Source organism: Carya illinoinensis, chromosome 1, assembly GCF_018687715.1.
Source record: "Carya illinoinensis cultivar Pawnee chromosome 1, C.illinoinensisPawnee_v1, whole genome shotgun sequence".
Lineage (NCBI taxonomy): Eukaryota > Viridiplantae > Streptophyta > Magnoliopsida > Fagales > Juglandaceae > Carya > Carya illinoinensis.
In genome coordinates, this window is record NC_056752.1 from 37,190,763 (window position 1) to 37,197,444 (window position 6,682).

The following is a 6,682-nucleotide window of genomic DNA, read 5'->3' on the forward strand; positions in this document are numbered from 1 at the left end:
GCCTAGGGGAGGTGTTAAAGGTGTCCAGATTTGTAGAAGAGCCCCTAGAGTGAATCACTTGTTATTTGCGGATGATAGTCTTATCTTTTGTCAAGCTGATGTAGTCACCAATATAAAGATCCAAAATTTACTAAGTAAATATGAAAGAGCTTCGGGGCAATGTATTAATAAAGAAAAGACTTCCATGGTTTTTAGTAGGAATGTGAGTGAAGTGCTGAAGGCTGATATTATGCAACTATGGGGAGGTAGTCATACGCAGCAATATGAAAAGTATTTGGGACTACCACCTATGGTTGGGAGGTCAAAGAAACAAGCTTTTTCTGGTATTAAAAACAGAGTTTGGCAGAAACTGCAGTTATGGAAAGGTAACTTATTATCACAGGGGGGTAGAGAGGTCCTTATTAAGGCAGTAGCAATGTCTATCCCTACGTATGCTATGAGCTGTTTCTTGTTTCCAAAGTCTTTATGTAAGGAGATAGAGATGATGATGGCTAAGTTTTGGTGGGGAAATCAGGTGCAGGGGAATAAAATTCATGGGAGAAGCTTAGTAATTCAAAATTTAGAGGAGGGATGGGTTTTAAAGATTTACATCTCTTTAACCTAGCTCTTTTAGCTAAACAAGGTTGGCGGCTCCTAAGAAATGAAGGTTCTTTAGTACATCGTCTGTTTAAAGCCAAATATTTTCCTAATACATGTTTATTTGAAGCCAAGGCATGGTTTAATTCATCTTATGTATGGAAAGGAATTTGGGCAGCTATCAAAGATCTGAAAAAAGGCTGTAGGTGGAGAATAGGGAATGGCAAAAGTGTTCAAGTTTTTAAGGATCCTTGGATTCCAGGTTTTTCTTTGCCTTACAATCAGACAGAGTTTGAGGAAGATTTAACAGTCAATTCTTTGATAGATGAGCATATGGGTTGGTGGAATGTTCAGTTTTTAAGAGCTCTATTCAATCCAAATGCGGTTCAAAAAATTCTGAAACTGAATGTTTCTCTCACTTCAGAAGATTCTTTGTTTTGGGCTCATGAGAGAAATGGAATATACTCAGTAAAAAGTGCCTACAGAGTGCTACAGCAGAGTCTATCTCAAGGTACTGGGCAAAATTCTAGGGAAAGAACAGAATCAGCCTTTTGGAAATGTTTGTGGCATCTGAAAATTCCAAAAAAAATGAAGATTTTTGCATGGCGAGCATGTCACGAAAAACTACCAATTTTCATGAATTTAAAGATAAAACATGTCCTAGAGAATGATATTTGCATCTTTTGTGATAATTGTAGAGAGGATGTTGCTCATGCTTTATTTTATTGTTCTGATGTGAGGCATGTATGGGTGGCTTTTTGCTCTAACTTGGGTGATGTTCATTCAGATCTTTCTTTTTGGGAATTGGCAAATTTGGCTCGGGATAGAGGTTCACAGGATTTGTTGGCCAGATTCATAGTAATTGCTTGGGGGATATGGTATAGAAGGAACAAATTTATTTATGAGGATATTTCTCTGAATATTACCACTGCTGTTAATAATGCTCTTTCCTTACAGCAAGAGTATAAGAAGGTGCAGGTTTTTGATGTGTTTGATAAGAAAATCAATAGAGTTGTGTGTTGGAATCCCCCTCCACAAGGTTTTTTAAAACTAAATGTTGATGGTGCTACTTTCTTTGATAATTCTTCTACCGGGGTTGGGGTAATATTGAGAGATCATAATGGAGATGTTGTAATAGCTGTTAGTAAAGTGGAAAGGGAGGTGTCTTCAGCAGAATTCATTGAGGCTATTGCTTTGTTGAGAGGTTTACAGCTGTGTATTCAGTGGGGTGTTCCAAAAATCTTGCTAGAATCTGATTGTTTGATGCTTGTCAACACTTTGAATGAAAATTTTGAGGTTCTAACAGAATTTGATTTTATCCTACAAGATATTCGCAGGCTTATGCAACGATTTCAGGAAGCCAGAATTGAGCATGTTAATCGTTTGGGTAATGGTGCTGCCCTTTGTTTGGCTAGATATGCTAGAGAGGTTGATGATATTGTAATGTGGTGGGATTCATGTCCTTCTTTTGTAAGCCAAGCTATTTGGCTTGATAAAACTTCTATGTGTAAGGACTCCTTTTGATATGAATGAAAGTATGTATGTTATCAAAAAAACTAGATTATTTTTTTAAGTGATTCTGTATATTACTATATTTTACTTAAGTGAAACGAAATAGAGTTCAAAATCTGGCGATTTAAAGATTACAAAAAAAAAAAGACGAATAATTATATATAAATATATGTGTGTGTACACTCGCGCATGCACAACCATGTCAAAGATTGAGAATGAAAGCAAGCAGCCGAGTGATGAGAATCCCATGCAAATGAAATGAAATTAGCTTGAAATCGGATGATCTATATATCTTGATTGGGATAGAAATATTTATATATAGTGTATATATTCTAAAATTTCTATTGGAATTCTTTTAGAGTAATAGATAGATCATGCATGGAATTATTAGGTCATATATAAGTTATATATATATATATATGATGTCTATTATTATAGGGATTTACTATGCATGAGCCACTATTCATGTTGCACACCACACACTTATAACTTTTTATAGAATGTAGGGATATTTTTCATAGAGTATATAGATTTTTTTATAAGGTATGTGATGTACAGTGGTAAATAGTGGCTGCTCCTAATATTTTCTCATTATTATATGGGTGTCTCTTAATTAAATCGTATTAGATATTCCTTAAATCTGGATAATGATCAACATATATTATTATTTTCCTCTACATGTCATGTCTCCTTTAATAATATTGCAATGACTCAAAATCATAATGACTCAGAATCATATATAGGTAAGATAGACTCAACTGTGGGCCATCGAATGTTGAGCTGCATGGATGCATACTTCGAGTATAACCGAATTCGAATGAGCTTGGGCGATAAGAAAAATACTGCTGTCATAATGGATTGATTGTTATACTGCTACCAGGTAATGTCATTCGGATGAAAGAATGCAGGGGCGACATACCAAATTTAAAGACTAGATCGGGTGGGGCATGAAAGTGATGTGGATGACTTGCTCATCAAATGCAAAGCACTAGAGCGGCATACAACAGATTTGAGGGAAGCCTTCAAGGTCCTAAGAAGATACAAAATGAAGCTCAGACCCACGAAGTGTGCCTTTGCTATAGAATCGGCAAAATTCCTTGGCTTCATGGTTTAAGAGAGGGAGATCAAGGTTAACCTAGAAAAAATCTAAGCCATCATCGGAATAAAATCCCTAAAGTACCTACACGAGGTTTAGAAACTAATTGGAAGGATAGCGGCACTCAATAGATTCATGTCCAAGTCGACAGATAGATGCCTACATTTCTTTCGAGTGTTGTGGAAAGTCCATGACTAGAACGATGCATGCAAATAGGTATTCATCTAGCTTAAATAATACCTATCAAATCCACCATGCTGATCCATACGATACAAGAAGAAACCTTGTACGTGTAGGTTACATCAGAAGCTATATCAGCTATAATTGTGTGACAAAAGGACAAGGTACAAAAGCCAATCTACTACATCAGCCGACTTATGAGGGGAGTTGAAATAGGTACCGCCATTTGAACCGATGGCATTTGACCTAGTAGTAGTCTCATGTTGGCTAAAGCCTTACTTCCAAGCCCACCTAATAAAGGTCCTAAAAAAAGCACCCCTAAAGAGAGTACTGCCAAGGACAGATGCCATCCTCACTTAGGTCCCCAGCCAAGGGATTGTCTCAGGATAACCCCCAGGGTCAAATGGAAGAATCGGAGTTTCACCACCAGAAATGGTGAAGGGAATAGAGCAAGGAGTATGAATACTATCGTCGGCACCATCTCTTAGATTGTCAACAATCGGGCGAGAAGGTATCCTAGAAGTCTTCTTGCATGCCTCATCGCAATCGCCCAAAGTTGCAAGAACTCCTCAACATCCTTAAAAGGCACACCCAGAATGAGTTCATGAGAACCTTTCGGAACTGGTTCAAGTAAGGTCGAATAGAAATCCATTTCAATTTCCCCTCATCGCCTAGAAGTCTCAACCAATCCCCAACCACTGGCGGGGTAGAATGCAAAACCAAGGAAAGCGATGAGGGCAAAACAAAGACTAGGCGAAGGACATTCAAAACCTAACACCATCACCAAATCAACTTTTGCCTATTCTAGCATGTTGTCAAGGCTGTCCACACTAGGTGATTCACACTAGGTCGATCCACCAGACCCCAATGATGACTGAACCCATTGAAAATGGCTACAGCCACCAAATGGGAGGCCTGCTCTCCCAGAGTGCCAAAAGGCTTCTTTAGGCCACAAGAAACAAGTGGCTCCCTCAGGAAGTGGCAGCTGCTAACATGCAACCAGTTCGGCATTACAAAAACTAATAAATGTTAACTTAAGTCAAAAGAGCGTCAGTTCAAACTTCTTCTTAGTGTCACTTGATCTAGGAATATATCTTTTTTATGCGAGCCTACTCCTGATTTGAAAGAATAAGGGAAAACTCCTTATCTTGGAGAACAACTATCCACACGAATTGAAACAGGAAACTCTTGGTGGGAAGCTTTGAAACAGGAAACTCTTGTGTTCTATCCATGGGGATTTTTTATCAAGGATCTGGAGAAGAATCTAGTCATGTTTAAAGGCTTGGTTGAAGGAGGCTTGTGCCCTTTACGTGTCCAACCATATTCCTCCCATGTTGCTTTTCAAGCTACCAAAGTCCCGACCAGAACTTGGTATGCATGTTTAGGTTATCCGAAATTTTAGGACTCTTCAATTTTTATTTCTATGTTTGCCTAATTTGAATAAAACTGCTTCTTTTTGTGAAAGTTGCACTCTTAGTAAATCTGCAAAATTACATTTTCCCTCTTGTTTATGAATATTTTTGTTCCTTTCGGAAATTTCCAATGGTCCACAAATCAGATATTATCCATATACTTCCATGCTTCTTAAAAATGTTGGACACCCAATTTCAAACTCAAGTCAAAATCATTTAAAGTGATGGAGGTGGTGAGTTTGTAAATCATTCCTTAGAAGAATATTTTGCTTCAAAATGACTCATTCACCAATTATCTTGACCCAAAACTCCAAAACAAAATGGCTCCGCTGAACGACAACATCGTCATATTGTTGAAACAAGTCTTTCTCTAATGTCTTATTCATCTTTACCTCATAAATTTCGGATTGTTGCCTTTGCTACCTCAGTTTTTCTTATAAATACGTTACCCACTTCAATTCTTCATGGCAGGTCTTTACATGAAATTGTCTAAGTCTCCACCTTCCTACACTAACTTACGTGTAGTTGGTTGTGCATGCTATCTATATCTCACCCCTTTTGGTCCTTCAAAATTGATTTTAAATTCATTCGATGTGTTTTTCTTGGATACACCTAACAACAAAAGGGGTATCATTGCATGAACCTCCACTCAGGACATATGTATATTTCTAGACATGTTCTTTTCGATGAAATTACATTTCCTTTCTCCACTCACAAAGACATGTCTCAAAAATCATTGAAATTATTTTGAGTCAAAACCTTACCCAGTGGTCTTCACCAAGATTTTTATGACCCTATTGTTACAACTCATCCTTCTTCCCAACAAGTTTCAAAAATACAAAGCCCCGTAAATCAGTCTTCCTCAATGTCAACCGAGCCACTACCTAGGTTTGATAAAACATGGACCCTGGTTCCTAAAACAATGGACAAGAACTTGGTGAGTAGTAAATGAGTCCTCAAAATTAAAACACGGGCCGATGGGACTATTGAAAGGTACAAAGCTCATTTTGTTGAACACGGCTTCAGTCAAATTCATGGTTTGGACTATGATGAAACATTCAGCCCTATTGTCAAACCTGGCACCATTAGACTTGTTCTCGCAATAGCACTCTCTCTAGACTGGCCAATAAAACAGTTGGATGTGAGTAATGTCTTCTTACATGATGATATACAAGAAAAAGTATTACTCAAACAACCACCTAGCTTTGAGGATCCCTTGCATCCAGATTATGTTTATCGTCTTCATAAAGCTCTCTACGGCCTAAAGCAAGCTTCTCAAGCATGGTATATGAAGTTCAGTTCTTATATTCAACGGATGGGTTTACAAAGGTGCCCTTATGACATGTCCTTGTTTTTTCGTCAATAAGGTCCTAATGTTATTCTTCTTTTGATTTATATGGACGACATAATTATAACTGGTTCTTTTGTTTTCTTTATTAACACATTTTTGTCTCATACATCCAAAGTTTTTCACATGAAGGATCTAGGAGTTTTGCATTATTTTCTTAGTATTCAAGTTACAAGGGACATCAATACTCTTACTCTCAGCCAGACGAGCTATGTATTATCCCTTCTACAGAAGTTCAACCTTGATGGAGTCAAACCTGTCTCTACTCCACTTGCACCTGGCATTCAACCATCTACTTCCAATGGCATCGCTCTTCCAGATGCCACCATGTATCAACAAATGGTGGGGTCTCTCCAGTACCTCACACTGACCTGACTAGATATATCCTATGTTGTGCAATTTTTTTGCGAGTGCATGCAATCACCTTGTGAATCACATCTTGTTGTAGTAAAAAGAATTTTTCAATATCTTAAAGGGATACTCAAACTAGGTATCATTTTGCACAAAGTACAATCTCAACTCTTCATGGTTATTGTGATGCGAATTGGGCAGGTTCAC